The following is a 17,807-nucleotide window of genomic DNA, read 5'->3' as shown; positions in this document are numbered from 1 at the left end:
GAACACACATGTACCGACCAACCGACCGGGCACATGATTAGCCATGGGCACCGTCCCAAACAACACCCTTATTCCCTATGGTGCAGTACGATACAAAAGTAGTGCACTTTAGGGAATAGGGTGCCATTTGGGACGTAAATACGGTTGGACCTGGTTAAAGCCGTTAGCTATCTCTATCTGAGATCTGTTGTTTCAAGGGAAATGAACAGGGGTTGCTAGTTATTAAAGCGTTATTAGGCTTATACTGTTAGCTGATGTTCATTCACAACAAGACAATAAGAATGTGGTTCCTTTCTGTCTGTCTGGCCACGGGCCTCACTTTAACATCTCTGTTAATGGCCCTTATTAATGACCGTGATAACAGGCAGCGATGGGGCCTACAGACTTCAGCTTTTCATCATAGTAGAACTAGAAGTCTGAATGGCTCGGCTGTTGAAATGTTTGGAATGTCTTGTCTGGCTGCAGTGTGTGGAAAGGAGCCGTCTGAAATCTAGGTAGCTCATCAGAGTCACTGTGCTTTGACTGCTGAGGTACGTCACGTGATTAAGATCTCAGGGTTAGGGCTAGTAAGATGTAGGCAGGGCTGTTAACTAGTCGTCTTGGATATCAGCAGTAGTTTCTCTGTGACACACACACACCCAGACACACACACACACACACACATACACATACACACACACACACACACACACACACACACACACACACACACACACACACACACACACACACACACACACACACACACACACACACACACACACACACACACACAAACGATTGTTGACTGGTCTTGGATTACATCTACATGAGATGGGAGTACTATCAGTCTCCAGGCTATGTGACGCAAACAAAACCAGAAACCGTGTACTATCCAAACACACTACACACGAACACACCTCTGGAGCACTGAGAACAATGCCAGTAGTCAGAGTGACTGTAGGTGACGTAGATACGGAAACACATGTGTCTGTCAGACCAGTAAGGCATGTCCAGAGCTTAGCTGATGATAACAGTGACAGTAGGTGACGTTGATCTGTAAACATTGTTTCAGCGTGTCATCTTAGCGTGCCAAGGACTGATGCAGCTCTGCTTGGTCATTAAACATACGTTCAAGTACAACTATGTCCCAAATGACAACTGATCCCCTACATTAGTCCACTTCTTTTGACCAGGGCCTCACACTAGATCAGTGTGGTTGGACAACATAGTCTACACTACAGACCACACAGAGGCCATGGAGTAGTCTACACTACAGACCAACCCAGGCAACTCCCTAGTCAAGCTTAATTAATGGGGCATCATCAATATGTACATGTCATCCACCTACAATGCACTGCAGCAACCCATCACAACCCTCAGTCCCCTCAGTCCTCATCACTACCCTCATTCCTCTCAGTCCTCATCATTACCCTCATTCCTCTCAGTCCTCATCATTACCCTCATTCCTCTCAGTCCCCATCATTACCCTCATTCCTCTCAGTCCTCATCATTACCCTCAGTCCCCTCAGTCCTCATCACTACCCTCATTCCTCTCAGTCCTCATCATTACCCTCATTCCTCTCAGTCCTCATCATTACCCTCATTCCTCTCAGTCCTCATCATTACCCTCATTCCTCTCAGTCCTCATCATTACCCTCATTCCTGGAATTGTGATACAGTGAATTATAAGTGAAATAATCCGTCTGTAAACAATTTTTGGAAAAATTACTTGTGTCATGCACAAAGTAGATGTCCTAACCGACTTGCTAAAACTATCGTTTGTTAACAAGAAATTTGTGGCGTGGTTGAAAAACGAGTTTTAATGACTCCAAGCTAAGTTTATGTAAACTTCCGACATCAACTGTATATAGGGCACTACTTTTATGGGCCCTGGTCAAAAGTAGTGCCCTATATAGGGAATATGGTGCCATTTGGGACGTAGAGTCTGTCCCAGAACAACAGAATTCTTTATCAACTGAAAAGTTATACGTCTGATATGAAATGACTAACATCCGTTCGACCAGGAATGAACAACACTGTCCTTATCAACCTGTAATGGTATTACCACAGACTGTGTTGTAGCGGGTTGGAGCTAACCACTAGTCTCTGGCGGGAAAATATACACACACATTCACACACACATGCACTCGCCCACACACACAAAAACATACAGACGCACACACTCCACAAGCACATTGCATTTTATTTAAAGGGAGAGGAGAGCCACTACAGGGGAAACCTCTGGTTGTGTTAGTCTCTGTTGGATACTACTGTGCACTATATAGGGAATAGGTGTCACGTCCTGGCCAGTATATAAGGTTAATTGTTTTGTAGTTTGGTCAGGGCGTGACAGAGGGTATTTGTTTTATGTGGTTCGGGGTGGTGTGTTTGTGTAAAGGGTGTTTGATTTAGTATGTCCGGGTTTTGGTTTATGTCTAGGTAGTTCTATGTGGAGTCTAGTATGTCTGTTTCTATGTCTGGTGAATTGGTGTTGGGACTCTCAGTTGAAGGCAGGTGTTTTCTATCTGCCTTTGATTGAGAGTCTCATAAATGAGGGTGTGTTTGTGTTTGTGTTTTGTGGGTGATTGTTCTGTGTTCAGCACTATGCTTTGCCAGACTGTTAGTTGTTCGTATTTTGTTATTTTTGTATGTTCATTTTTGTAGTGAATAAAAATCAAGATGAGCATTCACGAACCTGCTGCGTATTGGTCCACATTTTCAGACGACGATTTCGCACTATCGTCGGAAGACGAAGACAACCGTGACAGAATCACCCACCACCAAAGGACCAAGCAGCAGAGGAAGGAGCGGAGGATTTTCGAAGAGGACAAACGAGAGAGATGGACTTGGGAGGAGATCTTGGAGGGAGAAGGCTCCTACACTTGGGAGGAGATCCAAGCAGGGAAAGATCGCCTTCCTTGGAAACAGGTGGTACGCGAGAGAGAGGATAGGAGTAAGGCTGGTATGGACCGGGAACGTTTCCGAGGGACAAGACTGGCGTTGAAGCACGAGAGGCACCCCCAAGAAAATTTTGGGGGGGGGCACACGGGTAGTTTGGCTAGGCCTAGGAAGAGCCGGAGGCCAGCTACCCGTGGTTATATGGAGGAGCGTATGAGGTGGGGAGCGCCATGTTTCGCTGAGAAGCGCAATATCTCACCCATACGCACGCACAGTCCGGTGCGAGTTATTCCAGCCCCTCGCAGGTGCCGTGCTAGAGCGGGCATCCAGCCTGGTAGGAGGATGCCTGCGCAGCGCATCTGGTCGCCGGTACGCCTCCGAGGACCAGGCTACCCAACTCCCGCTCTACGCACGGCTACCATCAAGCCCCTGCACAGCCCAGTCTGCCCTGTACGAGCACTCCGCTCGTGCAGGGCTACTAGTTCCATCGAGCCAAGGCGGGTTGTGCAGGAGGTAAGATCTAGACCGGCTGTGCGCCTCCATAGCCCTGGGTTTCCAGCTCCTGTCTCTCGTGCGGACCCCTGAAGTGCGTCCACCAAGTCCGACTCGTCCTGTTCCCGCTCCCCGCACTAAACGGCAAGTGCGTAAACCCAGCCTCGCCAGTCAACAGTCGTCGGAGCTGCCCGCCAGTCAACAGTCGTCGGAGCTGCCCGCCAGTCAACAGTCGTCGGAGCTGCCCGTCAGTCAACAGTCGTCGGAGCTGCCCGTCAGTCAACAGTCGTCGGAGCTGCCCGTCAGTCAACAGTCGTCGGAGCTGCCCGTCAGTCAACAGTCGTCGGAGCTGCCCGTCAGTCAACAGTCGTCGGAGCTGCCCGTCAGTCAACAGTCGTCGGAGCTGCCCGTCAGTCAACAGTCGCCGGAGTGGTCAGACTGCGCTGAACTGCCGGAGTGGTCAGACTGCGCTGAACTGCCGGAGTGGCCAGACTGCGCTGAACTGCCGGAGTGGCCAGACTGCGCTGAACTGCCGGAGTGGCCAGACTGCGCTGAACTGCCGGAGTGGCCAGACTGCGCTGAACTGCCGGAGTGGCCAGACTGCGCTGAACTGCCGGAGTGGCCAGACTGCCCTGAACTGCCGGAGTGGCCAGACTGCCCTGAACTGCCGGAGTGGCCAGACTGCCCTGAACTGCCGGAGTGGCCAGACTGCCCTGAACTGCCGGAGTGGCCAGACTGCCCTGAACTGCCGGAGTGGCCAGACTGCCCTGAACTGCCGGAGTGGCCAGACTGCCCTGAACTGCCGGAGTGGCCAGACTGCCCTGAACTGCCGGAGTGGCCAGACTGCCCTGAACTGCCGGAGTGGCCAGACTGCCCTGAACTGCCGGAGTGGCCAGACTGCCCTGAACTGCCGGAGTGGCCAGTCTGCCCTGAACTGCCGGAGTGGCCAGACTGCCCAGACTGCCCCGAGCTGACAGACTGCCCAGACTGCCCCGAGCTGACAGACTGCCCAGACTGCCCCGAGCTGACAGACTGCCCAGACTGCCCCGAGCTGACAGACTGCCCAGACGGCCCCGAGCTGACAGACTGCCCAGACTGCCCCGAGCTGACAGACTGCCCAGACTGCCCCGAGCTGACAGACTGCCCAGACTGCCCCGAGTTGCCAGACTGCCCAGACCTGCCCGAGTTGCCAGACTGCCCTGACCTGCCCGAGTTGCCAGACTGCCCTGACCGTCCCGAGCTGCCAGACTGCCCAGACAGCCTGGAACGGCCTGAGCCGGAGCCGCCTCCAATATAGGTGGGTTGGGGAGGGGGGGTGTAGCACAGTGCCGTCGTTGACGGCAGCCACCCTCCCTTCCCTCCCTTTAGTAAGGGGGAATTTTCTTTTGGGTATTGTTTGGGGGTAATTTTTTTTGTGTTAAGGTGCTTCTGGGGTAGCACCTTTAAGGGGGGGGTACTGTCACGTCCTGGCCAGTATATAAGGTTAATTGTTTTGTAGTTTGGTCAGGGCGTGACAGAGGGTATTTGTTTTATGTGGTTCGGGGTGGTGTGTTTGTGTAAAGGGTGTTTGATTTAGTATGTCCGGGTTTTGGTTTATGTCTAGGTAGTTCTATGTGGAGTCTAGTATGTCTGTTTCTATGTCTGGTGAATTGGTGTTGGGACTCTCAGTTGAAGGCAGGTGTTTTCTATCTGCCTTTGATTGAGAGTCTCATAAATGAGGGTGTGTTTGTGTTTGTGTTTTGTGGGTGATTGTTCTGTGTTCAGCACTATGCTTTGCCAGACTGTTAGTTGTTCGTATTTTGTTATTTTTGTATGTTCATTTTTGTAGTGAATAAAAATCAAGATGAGCATTCACGAACCTGCTGCGTATTGGTCCACATTTTCAGACGACGATTTCGCACTATCGTCGGAAGACGAAGACAACCGTGACAATAGGATGCAATTTGGGACGTACCCATATTGTGATTACACAGTAATACACACCAACCAAATATTTTCTGAAACATTATGTTGGGTGAAGTTGTAAAAAAAAAGCAACGGATGGATTTAAAAACTATAATTAGATAACTTCTTAGAAGGCAGTGTGGAAGAGGGCAGCTAAATGACAGAGCACTTAACCCTACCCTAACATTATTACAGAGTAAGACTCGCTGCCATTCAGCCTGTCCTCCCATTCTACCCAGCAGAGATCACCAGAGAGGTGGGTAGAGGTAGTAGACTGGGTGATTCTACCCAGCAGAGATCACCAGAGAGGTGGGTAGGGGTAGTAGACTGGGTGATACTACCCAGCAGAGATCACCAGAGAGGTGGGTAGGGGTAGTAGACTGGGTGATTCTACCCAGCAGAGATCACCAGAGAGGTGGGTAGAGGTAGTAGACTGGGTGATACTACCCAGCAGAGATCACCAGAGAGGTGGGTAGAGGTAGTAGACTGGGTGATACTACCCAGCAGAGATCACCAGAGAGGTGGGTAGAGGTAGTAGACTGGGTGATTCTACCCAGCAGAGATCACCAGAGAGGTGGGTAGGGGTAGTAGACTGGGTGATTCTACCCAGCAGAGATCACCAGAGAGGTGGGTAGGGGTAGTAGACTGGGTGATTCTACCCAGCAGAGATCACCAGAGAGGTGGGTAGGGGTAGTAGACTGGGTGATTCTACCCAGCAGAGATCACCAGAGAGGTGGGCAGAGGTAGTAGACTGGGTGATTCTACCCAGCAGAGATCACCAGAGAGGTGGGTAGGGGTAGTAGACTGGGTGATTCTACCCAGCAGAGATCACCAGAGAGGTGGGTAGGGGGAGTAGACTGGGTGATACTACCCAGCAGAGATCACCAGAGAGGTGGGTAGAGGTAGTAGACTGGGTGATTCTACCCAGCAGAGATCACCAGAGAGGTGGGTAGGGGTAGTAGACTGGGTGATTCTACCCAGCAGAGATCACCAGAGAGGTGGGTAGGGGTAGTAGACTGGGTGATTCTACCCAGCAGAGATCACCAGAGAGGTGGGTAGAGGTAGTAGACTGGGTGATTCTACCCAGCAGAGATCACCAGAGAGGTGGGTAGGGGTAGTAGACTGGGTGATACTACCCAGCAGAGATCACCAGAGAGGTGGGTAGGGGTAGTAGACTGGGTGATACTACCCAGCAGAGATCACCAGAGAGGTGGGTAGAGGTAGTAGCTAGACCAGTAGCTAGACCAGTAGCTAGACCAGTAGCTAGACCAGTGTCAAACCAACAGACAGAGAAGACAATGGAGCAGAAGTAGATCCGACAGTTTCTTATTTTCCATCTAGAGACATCTATCCATCCTGTTTATTTATTTATGCATTTGTTTTTTTGTGTGTACTTTTTACCCCTTTTACCCCAGTCTTGTCCCATCGCTGCAACTCCCCTACGGACTCGGGAGAGGCGAAGATCGAGAGCCGTGCGTCCTCCGAAACATGACCCTGCCAAGCCGCACTGCTTCTTGACACACTGCTCGCCTAAACCCGGAAACCAGTCGCACCAATGTGTCGGAGGAAACACCGTCCAGCTGGCGACTGAAATCAGCTTGCAGGCCCCCGGACCGCCACAAGGAGTTGCTAGAGCGCAATGGGACAAGGAAATCCCGGCCGGCCAAACCCTTCCCTAACCCGGACGACGCTGAGACAATTGTGCGCCGCCTCATGGGTCTCCCGGTCACAACACAGCCTGGGATCGAACCCGGGTCTGTAGTGACGCCTCAAGCGAAGCAGTGCCTAACAGGCTGACTACACCGCTCGCGTCGCGTGCGCTGCAAAATAAATGTAGAAATCTATATTATTCAATTATTGCACCCACACTGCTCGCGCGAGCCAACGAGCGTCTGCGTTGCCAAGGGCTAAAATAGAAGTCAGTTCTATTTCTGACGCAGATCGCGCTGCAAGTCCTGCCTCTCCCATCTCCTCATTGGTTTATAGAAGCAGGTACCCACGTGCCATCTCCTCATTGGTTATACCCACTTGGGTGACTGAAAGACAAACGAGGGCTGTGGCGGTAATGCACCTAATTTATGAAAGTTGCCAATCGCAATATAAAGTCAAGAGAAGAAAAAGCCTTGAAGGAGGAGAGATGACTAGAAACGATTCGGTTGACCGTTTTATGTGTGGATTAATTGGTGGAGTAGAGGACCTTGTGCATTTCAGGTAAAATAACAATTCAATGTTTATATCCCAGGACAAATTAGCTAGCAACAGCAAGCTAGTTAAATAGGAGAAATTAGCTAGCAACAGCAAGCTAGTTAAATAGGACAAATTAGCTAGCAAGTGCAAGCTAGCTAGCTAAATTGCCATAAATGTTTAATGCTTTTCAACCTGTCTCCAAATTAATATAATTGGTTCAGAGTTTGTTTTGATATTTTAACCTGCGTGTCGTGATTGCGTTTGGTGTGGGGGGACAAAATACATTTATGCACGATGGCACATGCGCACAGCCGGTTTTGGTTCCGTGTCAGACCGCTGCGCCACTCGGGAGGACATCCCTCCTGTTACAGCCACAGCTGCTCTACAATTCCACCCAGACACAGCAAAGATCACAGAGACCTGCACTTCAGTGTCTGGTATGGGGGTCAGGGGGTTTAGGCCTAGGTGACGCAATCCACCACAGCTGCCCTACACTATTAGCAACTACACCGTAGTTCAACCACAGCTGCACTATACTATTAGCAACTACACCGTAGTTCAACCACAGCTGCCCTACACTATTAGCAACTACACCGTAGTTCAACCACAGCTGCACTACACTATTAGCAACTACACCGTAGTTCAACCACAGCTGCACTACACTATTAGCAACTACACCGTAGTTCAACCACAGCTGCACTACACTATTAGCAACTACACCGTAGTTCAACCACAGCTGCACTACACTATTAGCAACTACACCGTAGTTCAACCACAGCTGCACTACACTATTAGCAACTACACCGTAGTTCAACCACAGCTGCACTACACTATTAGCAACTACACCGTAGTTCAACCACAGCTGCACTACAGTTCCACACAGATCTCAGACAGGTGGGTAGAGGTTGGAGGTTGGGGCGGAACCAATAATGATGGACAGTTGTTGGACAGCTCTTTTCTAGGACTTATCCTGCAGCATGACAGTTATTGGACAGCTCTTTTCTAGGACTTATCCTGCAGCATGACAGTTATTGGACAGCTCTTTTCTAGGACTTATCCTGCAGCATGACAGCTATTAAGAGTCTACCTGTGGTAATAATGAGATGGTCCTGACTGTGGTCTTGTTGAGGGTCTACCTGTGGTAATAATGAGATGGTCCTGACTGTGGTCTTGTTGAGAGTCTACCTGTGGTAATAATGAGATGGTCCTGACTGTGGTCTTGTTGAGAGTCTACCTGTGGTAATAATGATGACTCACCTGAGTTGAGATTGTAGTTTCCCAGCCTTGCTGATAAAGTCTTCCCAGATGGGGTAGCTGTTCTGTGGAAACAAACACAAAGTACAGGAATATCAGAACATCTTGTTTTCCCTGAGCACAACATCTGTCAGAAACACAAAACAACATGATAACAAAACACACACACCAAAACACTTTTTTAAACCTTTATTTTACCAGGTTTGAGGTTAAAATAGCTATTTTCCAAGCCAGACCTGCTTATCAAAGTGATGATGGACTAACCTATTAGACTTTATATTGACTATATTTTGCAAACACACGGTAATGAACACACAGTAATGAACACACGGTAATGAACACACAGTAATAAACACACGGTAATGAACACACAGTAATGAACACACGGTAATGAACACACGGTAATGAACACACGGTAATGAACACACGGTAATGAACACACGGTAATGAACACACGATAATGAACACACGGTAATGAACACACGGTAATGAACACACGGTAATAAACACACGATAATGAACACACGATAATGAACACACGGTAATGAACACACGGTAATGAACACACGGTAATAAACACACGGTAATAAACACACGGTAATGAACACACGGTAATGAACACACGGTAATGAACACACGGTAATAAACACACGGTAATGAACACACGGTAATGAACACACGGTAATAAACACACGATAATGAACACACGGTAATGAACACACGGTAATAAACACACGGTAATGAACACACGGTAATAAACACACGGTAATGAACACAGTAATGAACACACGGTAATGAACACACGGTAATGAACACACGGTAATGAACACACGGTAATAAACACACGGTAATGAACACACGGTAATGAACACACGGTAATGAACACACGGTAATAAACACACGGTAATGAACACACGGTAATAAACACACGGTAATGAACACACGGTAATGAAGACACGGTAATGAAGACACGGTAATGAAGACACGGTAATGAACACACGGTAATAAACACACGGTAATGAACACACGGTAATGAACACACGGTAATGAACACACGGTAAAGAACACACGGTAATAAACACACGGTAATGAAGACACGGTAATGAACACACGGTAATGAACACACGGTAATGAACACACGGTAATGAACACACGGTAATGAACACACAGTAATGAACACACGGTAATGAACACACGGTAATAAACACACGGTAATGAACACACGGTAATGAACACACGGTAATGAACACACAGTAATGAACACACGGTAATGAACACACGGTAATGAACACACGGTAATAAACACACGATAATAAACACACGGTAATAAACACACGGTTATGGAGGGCCCTCCATTCGGTAAATCTGACCACGATTCCATCTTGCTCCTCCCCTCCTATAGGCAGAAACTCAAACAGGAAGCACCTGGAAGCACCTGAGGACTATTCAACGCTGGACTGACCAATCGGAATCCACGTTTCAAGATTGCTTTGATCACGTGGACTGGGATATGTTCAGAGTAGCTTCAGAAAATAATATCGACACATATACCGATACGGTGAATGAGTTTATCAGGAAGTGCATAGGAGATGTTGTACCCACTGTGACTATTAACACCTAACCTAACCAGAAACTGTGGATATATGGGAGCGTTCGCGCAAAACTGAAAGCCCAAACCACTGCATTTAACCAGGGCAAGAGGACTGGGAATATGGAAGAATACAAACAGTGTAGTTATTCCCTCCGCAAAGCAATCAAGCAGGCTAAACGTCGGTATAGGGACAAAGTTGATTCCCAGTTCAACGGTTCAGACACGAGACGTATGTGACAGGGTCTACAGACAATCACGGATTATAAAAGGAAAACCAGCCACGTCGCGGACACCGACGTCTTGCTTCCGGACAGCCTGAACATCTTCTTCGCCTGCTTTGAGGATAATAAAGTGCCATCGACGCGGCCCGCTATCAAGGACTGTGGGCTCTCCTTCTCCGTGGCCGATGTAACACATTCAAGCGTGTTAACCCTTGCAAGGTTGCCGGCCCAGATGGTATCCCTAGCCGTGTCCTCAGAGCATGCGCAGACCAGCTAGCTGGTGTGTTCACAGATATAGTCAATCTCTCCCTATCCCTGTCTGTTGTCCCCACATGTTTCAAGATGGCACCATTGCCCCTGTACCTAAGAAAGCAATGGTAATTTAACTAAACTTATTGCCCCGTAGCATTCACCTCATCATGAAGTGCTTTGAGAGACTAGTCAAGGATCATATCACCACCACCTTACCGGCCACCCTAGACACACTTCAATTTGCTTACCGCCCTAATAGATCCACAGACGATGCAATCGCCACCACACTGCCCTATCCCATCTGGACAAGAGGCATACCTATGTAAGAATGCTGTTCATTGACTATAGCTTAGGATTCAACACCATAGTACCCTCCAAGCTCATCATTAAGCTTGGGGCCCTGGGTCTGAACCCCGCCCTGTGCGGTCCTGGACTTCCTGATGGGCCGCCCCCAGGTGGTGAAGATAGGAAACAACACTTCCTCTTTGCTGATCCTCAACACTGGGGCCCCACAAGGGTGCATGCTCAGCCCCCTCCCGTATTCCCTGTTCACCCATAACTGCGTGGCCAAGCACGCCTCCAACTCAATCATCAAGTTTGCAGACGACACAACAGTAGTAGGCTTGATTACCAACGAGACAGCCTACAGGGAGGAGGTGAGGGCTCTGGGAGTGTGGTGCCAGGAAAATATCCTCTCACTCAACGTCAACAAAACTAAGGAGATGATCGTGGACTTCAGGAAACAGCAGAGGGAGCACCCCCCTATCCACATTGATGGGACCGCAGTGGAGAAGGTGGAAAACTTCATGTTCCTCGGCGTACACATCACAGACAAACTGAAATGGTCCACCCACACAGACAGTGTGGTGAAGAAGGTGCAACAGCACAACAGCTCTTCTTCAACCTCAGGAGGCTGAAGAAATTTGGCTTAACAACTAAAACCCTCACAAACTTTTACAGATGCACAATTGAGAGCATCCTGTTGGGCTGTATCACCGCCTGGTACGGCAACTGCACCGCCCACAAGCGCAAAGCTCTCCAGAGGGTGGTGGGGTCTGCCCAACGCATTACTGGGGGAAAACCTTCCTCCCTCCAGGACACCTACACCACCCGATGCCATAGGGAGGCCAAAAAGATCATCAAGGACATCAACCACCCGAACCACTGCCTGTTCACCCCGCTATCATCCTGAAGGTGAGGTCAGTACAGGTGCATCATAACTGGGACCGAGAGACTGAAAAACAGCTTCTATCTCAAGGCCATCAGACTGCTAAACAGCCATCTCCAGCACATCAGAGGCTGCTGTCTATAGACATAGATTAGAGATCACTGGCCACTTTAAGGAAATGAAACACTCGCCACTTTAATAATGTCTCTGTATCTTGCATTACTGATCTCATATGTATAAACTGCACTCCACACTATTCTACAGTATCTTAGTCACTTTTAAATTGTGTTTACATATTGCATCACCCATTTCATATGTATATACTGTATTGTATTCTGTACTATACCACTGCCTGTTAAACAGCCATCTCCAGCACATCAGAGGCTGCTGTCTATAGACATAGATTAGGAATCACTTGCCACTTTAAGGAAATAAAACACTCGCCACTTTAATAATGTCTCTGTATCTTGCATTACTGATCTCATATGTATAAACTGTACTCTATACTATTCTACTGTATCTTAGTCACTTTAATTGTTTGTAAATATTGCATCACCCATCTCATATGTATATACTGTACTCTATACTATGCCATTGTATCTTAGTCCAATGCCGCCCTGACATATGTATATATATTCTTAATCCATTCATTACTTAGATTTACATGTATTGTGGGTATATGTTGTGGAACTGTTAGATATTACTGCACTGTCGGAGATAGAAGCACAAGCATTTCACTACACCCGCAGTAACATCTGCTAAACACGTGTATGTGACCAATAAAATGTGATTTGATTTGAGTAGTGTAATACTCAGACTATGCTGTCATCCGGGAGGCTGAGGAGAAGGTAAGGAAGGATGCTGTGTCTGATAATGATTTGTAGCATTAGTGACCTTAGGAATGTCACCCTGTGTAACACTATACCGCCATAACACAGGAGACAGAGACAGAGAGAGAGAGAGGGGGAGAGAGAGGAGAGAAAGAGAGAAGAGAGAGAGCGAGAGAAAGAGAGACGAGAGAGAGAGAGAGGAGAGAAAGAGAGCGAGAGAAGAGAAAGAGAGAGAGAAAGAGAGAGAGAGAGAGAAAGAGAGCGAGAGAAGAGAAAGAGAGAGAGAGAAAGAGAGCGAGAGAAGAGAAAGAGAGCGAGAGAGAGGAGAGAAAGAGAGCGAGAGAGAGGAGAGAAAGAGAGAGAGAGAGGAGAGAAAGAGAGGAGAGAGAGGAGAGAGAACGAGAGGAGAGAACGAGAGGAGAGAAAGAGAGAGAACGAGAGGAGAGAAAGAGAGAGAACGAGAGGAGAGAAAGAGAGAGAGAGAGAGAACGAGAGGAGAGAGAACGAGAGAGAGAGAGAGAGAGAGAGAGAACGAGAGGAGAGAAAGAGAGAGAGAGAGAGAACGAGAGGAGAGAAAGAGAAAGAGAGAGAGAAAGAGAGAGAACGAGAGGAGAGAAAGAGAAAGAGAGAGAGAAAGAGAGAGCGAAACACACACCCATACAAACACACACAGCTCCTTAGCATCAGTAGTTAATGAATATTTCAAGAGCCTTGAAGGCAGAGACCCCCTGCTGAACAATAACCTAGATACCCACAGCAACAATAGATTCAGAGGTGAAAAATATACATTTCATAGCACAACACTGCATTTGACATTGGAAGAAAACACCCAAGCCTCATCCATGTATAACCCCATTCTAGTATTTTTGTTTGACTCAATAAACTTCAGTGAATAGGCTTCATAGCTCGCCGTTTGGCCTGAAGAGCAAGCAGCTAGCCATGACATGACATGACATGATGATGCCTTGTCATTATCTGAAGCAACTGTCAGAAACACTGACAGCCAGCTAACGTTATGCACTTAGCTAGCTAGCTAACCTTAGTGGCCATTCCTACAGAACAGGTTACTGAATTAGTTCATATGGAGTTAGAGAAGTAGCTATTAGCTATCTATCTAGGTTATGTACACTGTTATAAACTAAATGATTCAGAACGGATAGGTTTGACTTACTTTCATGTCGCCTATCACACTTTGGAAAAGTCCCCCCAGTGCACTGCATTCCTTCTCAATAACAGCCTCCATTTTTCTGGACAACTGACTACTGGTCAGTCTGACCGTCAAGCTGGACAGCTCCTGGACGTAAGAGTTGAAAGAAACCTCGGCTGTTTGAATACAAATCCTCGGTTATTTAATACAAATAATTTCGCTTTAGTTAACTATTCACCGAACGAGTGAAAAGACCTTGACTTGATGCAGAAACGAATAAAGCCGCTCCAGCCTATATCTTGATCGGCTCAGTCAAACGCTCTCGGACAAGAGGTGAGACTGAGAGAAGAATAGTCGCTGACGAGATTTAAAACCCAACCGCTTCTCCACTCACGGTCCATGATTCTCCAAATGACACAATTCCGAAACCTATTTAATACAACATGTATAGATATAGATCCGATAGTCTCTGGAGATTCAACGTAAACAACAAAATGATCTACACAAGCGAATTCCAACCCAGCTCCGTCTCAGAAGCTCAGTGTATTACAATGCATTTTCAGCTGGTCGAGTCCGGAGACTATGAGAAGATCTCAATACCAAAACATACTCCTGGCGTCCTCTCTGCTCTCCTCGTCTCCTTCTCAAAACCCATTGGAGGAGAAGGTACGAGGGGCGGGACCTCTGGCTTTCTCATCCAATGGGTTTTGAGAAGGAGACGATGAGCGCAGAGAGGACGCCAGGAGTATACTTTCTTCCCTAAAGGTACAGAGCGCATACCCGAACAGCGAAATGTACCCCCCCTCCTGGCTTTAACGCGTACGCGTGTTGGCTTCTCGCCTTTTGCTCGAGATAGAAATAGTTCCTTTTATAAACTATCTTTCTCAACTCATCATAACTGCTATTTAAAACGGGAGAGAATATTGGATCCGATTTAGCAACAAAATTGTTAATGGAAATCTACAAAAACACTATACACACAAACACTCACTCACACTCACACACACTAACTACACTGACACTCTCACACAAAACCTACACACATTCACATACTGTACACCTCTGCCGCGTTCAAAACAACTGTGAACTCGGAAAAATACGAGGTCAAATCATTGAGCTTCAGGTCGGAAATTCGGAGCTCTAGAAAGAGGCCCGAGTTCCCGAGATGGAATTCCTAGTTGGATGACCGTTCAAATCGATTTTTCCCAGTCGGAGCTCGTTTTTTTCAGTGTTCACAGCAGTGGCGATTTTAGCATGTAAATATTGGTGGGGCAAACAATTTTTATTTGTATTTATTTATGCCAGCAAAGCCACTACACAACACTACACAATACATTAATTGCACTATAATGGTGACATACAGTGGTGTAAAGTACTTAAGTAAAAAATACTTGAAAGTACTACTTAAGTAGTTTTTTTGAGTATCTGTACTTCACTTTACTATTTATATTTTTTATGATTTTTACTTTTACTTCACTACATTCCTGAAGAAAATAATAGCATAGCTGATATGGCTGACTTGCTAAAACAAATGTGCTTTTTACTGACAATTGACATGTACAAACTATGGCATAAGGGGACAAAGAGTGGATAAGAGGCAATCCGTAATTTCGATTAAGACATTAATGAGCGAGCTAGGACGGACGCAGTCAATATCACTATTTGTTCAGCACTTTTGAAATGTACAGCGACAGAATTCAGAACATGGGCCATTCTTACAGTATTCTCCCTGTACACCAAGTCAGAGCCATAGGATAAATAAAGGCATATTAATTTTAATTTTACCTTTATTTAACTAGGCAAGTCAGTTAAGAACAAATTAGCTTCACTCTTGTGTATTTTATTTCTCTTTATCTTGTGTTAATATTATTTTGTTTAACTCTGCATCATTGGGTTGTATTCGGGGTCATGTGACAAATACTATTTTATTTTGTAGAGAGGAGGGCAACAACATAAACAAACGTGTGGTCCTGAGCATGCGCTCATTGTTCAGATTTGAAGGGGTCTAGTGACATCTAGTGACCAACACATGCATAGCCTGTGAGGTGGTTTATGGAAACATCATTTCAACTGTATTTGGAAAACAACATATAAGTGGGAAAAAGTAAAAATGTGTAGGCATTGGGGGAAAAAATCAGGACAAACGTTTTGCAAGGCATGAGGTTTCCCCCAAGACTAATGGTTTGTCTGGACTGGCTAATTTCAGACAAATACAACTGGTGCTTGTCTCCCTTCACCAGCAGATGTCTCCCTAGCCCTTGAAAATGGGCTAGTCACAACAGCAAGTTGGGATCCTTGGGACATACATACCATAAACCCTAACCCTAATCTTAACCCCTATCCTACCCTTACCTAACCTTAACCATAACCTTTGGTATTTGGTATGTTATTAGGATCCCCATTAGCTGTTGAGGAAGCAGCATCTACTCTTCCTGGGGTCCACACAGAACATGAAACATGACATAACATTATTAGACAACAGCTCAAGGACAGAACTACGTCAACACCTTAACCGTTACCTTAAACATTTTAAATATCAACTTCAACGGGGTGACGTCAGAGTTGGGACATCCCAAGGATCCCATTTAGAAAATGTCTCATATTACACTAAAGGTTTAGGCTACATAATGTGACTTTTCTATGTATACAACATGGATTACACAGGTCAAACTAAACAAGTGGTCTATTAGACTGTCCACTCCAAAGAGCAGGCAGTGTAGACCTATTCATGGAAACCAGAAGCAGTTAGCTTGTCTGTCTAGACTGAGACAGATAGCAGGCGGTGTAGACCTATTCATGGAAACCAGAAGCAGTTAGCTTGTCTGTCTAGACTGAGACAGATAGCAGGGGGTGTAGACCTATTCATGGAAACCAGAAGCAGTTAGCTTGTCTGTCTAGACTGAGACAGAGAGCAGGGGGTGTAGACCTATTCATGGCAACCAGAAGCAGTTAGCTTGTCTGTCTAGACTGAGACAGAGAGCAGGCGGTGTAGACCTATTCATGGCAACCAGAAGCAGTTAGCTTGTCTGTCTAGACTGAGACAGATAGCAGGCGGTGTAGACCTATTCATGGAAACCAGAAGCAGTTAGCTTGTCTGTCTAGACTGAGACAGATAGCAGGCGGTGTAGACCTATTCATGGAAACCAGAAGCAGTTAGCTTGTCTGTCTAGACTGAGACAGATAGCAGGCGGTGTAGACCTATTCATGGAAACCAGAAGCAGTTAGCTTGTCTGTCTAGACTGAGACAGAGAGCAGGCGGTGTAGACCTATTCATGGAAACCAGAAGCAGTTAGCTTGTCTGTCTAGACTGAGACAGAGAGCAGGCGGTGTAGACCTATTCATGGCAACCAGAAGCAGTTAGCTTGTCTGTCTAGACTGAGACAGATAGCAGGCGGTGTAGACCTATTCATGGAAACCAGAAGCAGTTAGCTTGTCTGTCTAGACTGAGACAGATAGCAGGCGGTGTAGACCTATTCATGGAAACCAGAAGCAGTTAGCTTGTCTGTCTAGACTGAGACAGATAGCAGGCGGTGTAGACCTATTCATGGAAACCAGAAGCAGTTAGCTTGTCTGTCTAGACTGAGACAGAGAGCAGGCGGTGTAGACCTATTCATGGAAACCAGAAGCAGTTAGCTTGTCTGTCTAGACTGAGACAGAGAGCAGGCGGTTAGGGGAGTTGTTCTCATTATCACGTTAATACTCTGTTGTCAACCATAGCATGAGGTAGCTGGTCCTACTCTAGGGGGTAGCTGGTCCTACTCTAGGGGGTAGCTGGTCCTCCTCTAGGGGGTAGCTGGTCGTCCTCTAGGGGGGTAGCTGGTCGTCCTCTAGGGGGTAGCTG

At 47.0% G+C, this 17,807-nt stretch overlaps 1 pseudogene; it reads right to left on the bottom strand.

The window, feature by feature from the left end:
- Positions 1-14,547, bottom strand: part of LOC115183921 (protein MTSS 1-like) — an 86,976-nt pseudogene extending 72,429 nt beyond the window's left edge.
- Between the last annotated feature and the right edge of the window lie 3,260 nt (positions 14,548-17,807).

The sequence above is a fragment of the Salmo trutta genome, unplaced genomic scaffold (genome assembly GCF_901001165.1).
Source record: "Salmo trutta unplaced genomic scaffold, fSalTru1.1, whole genome shotgun sequence".
Taxonomy (NCBI): domain Eukaryota; kingdom Metazoa; phylum Chordata; class Actinopteri; order Salmoniformes; family Salmonidae; genus Salmo; species Salmo trutta.
The sequence above is the reverse complement of the archived record's forward strand: the minus strand, read 5'-3'. Positions and strand labels throughout refer to the sequence as shown.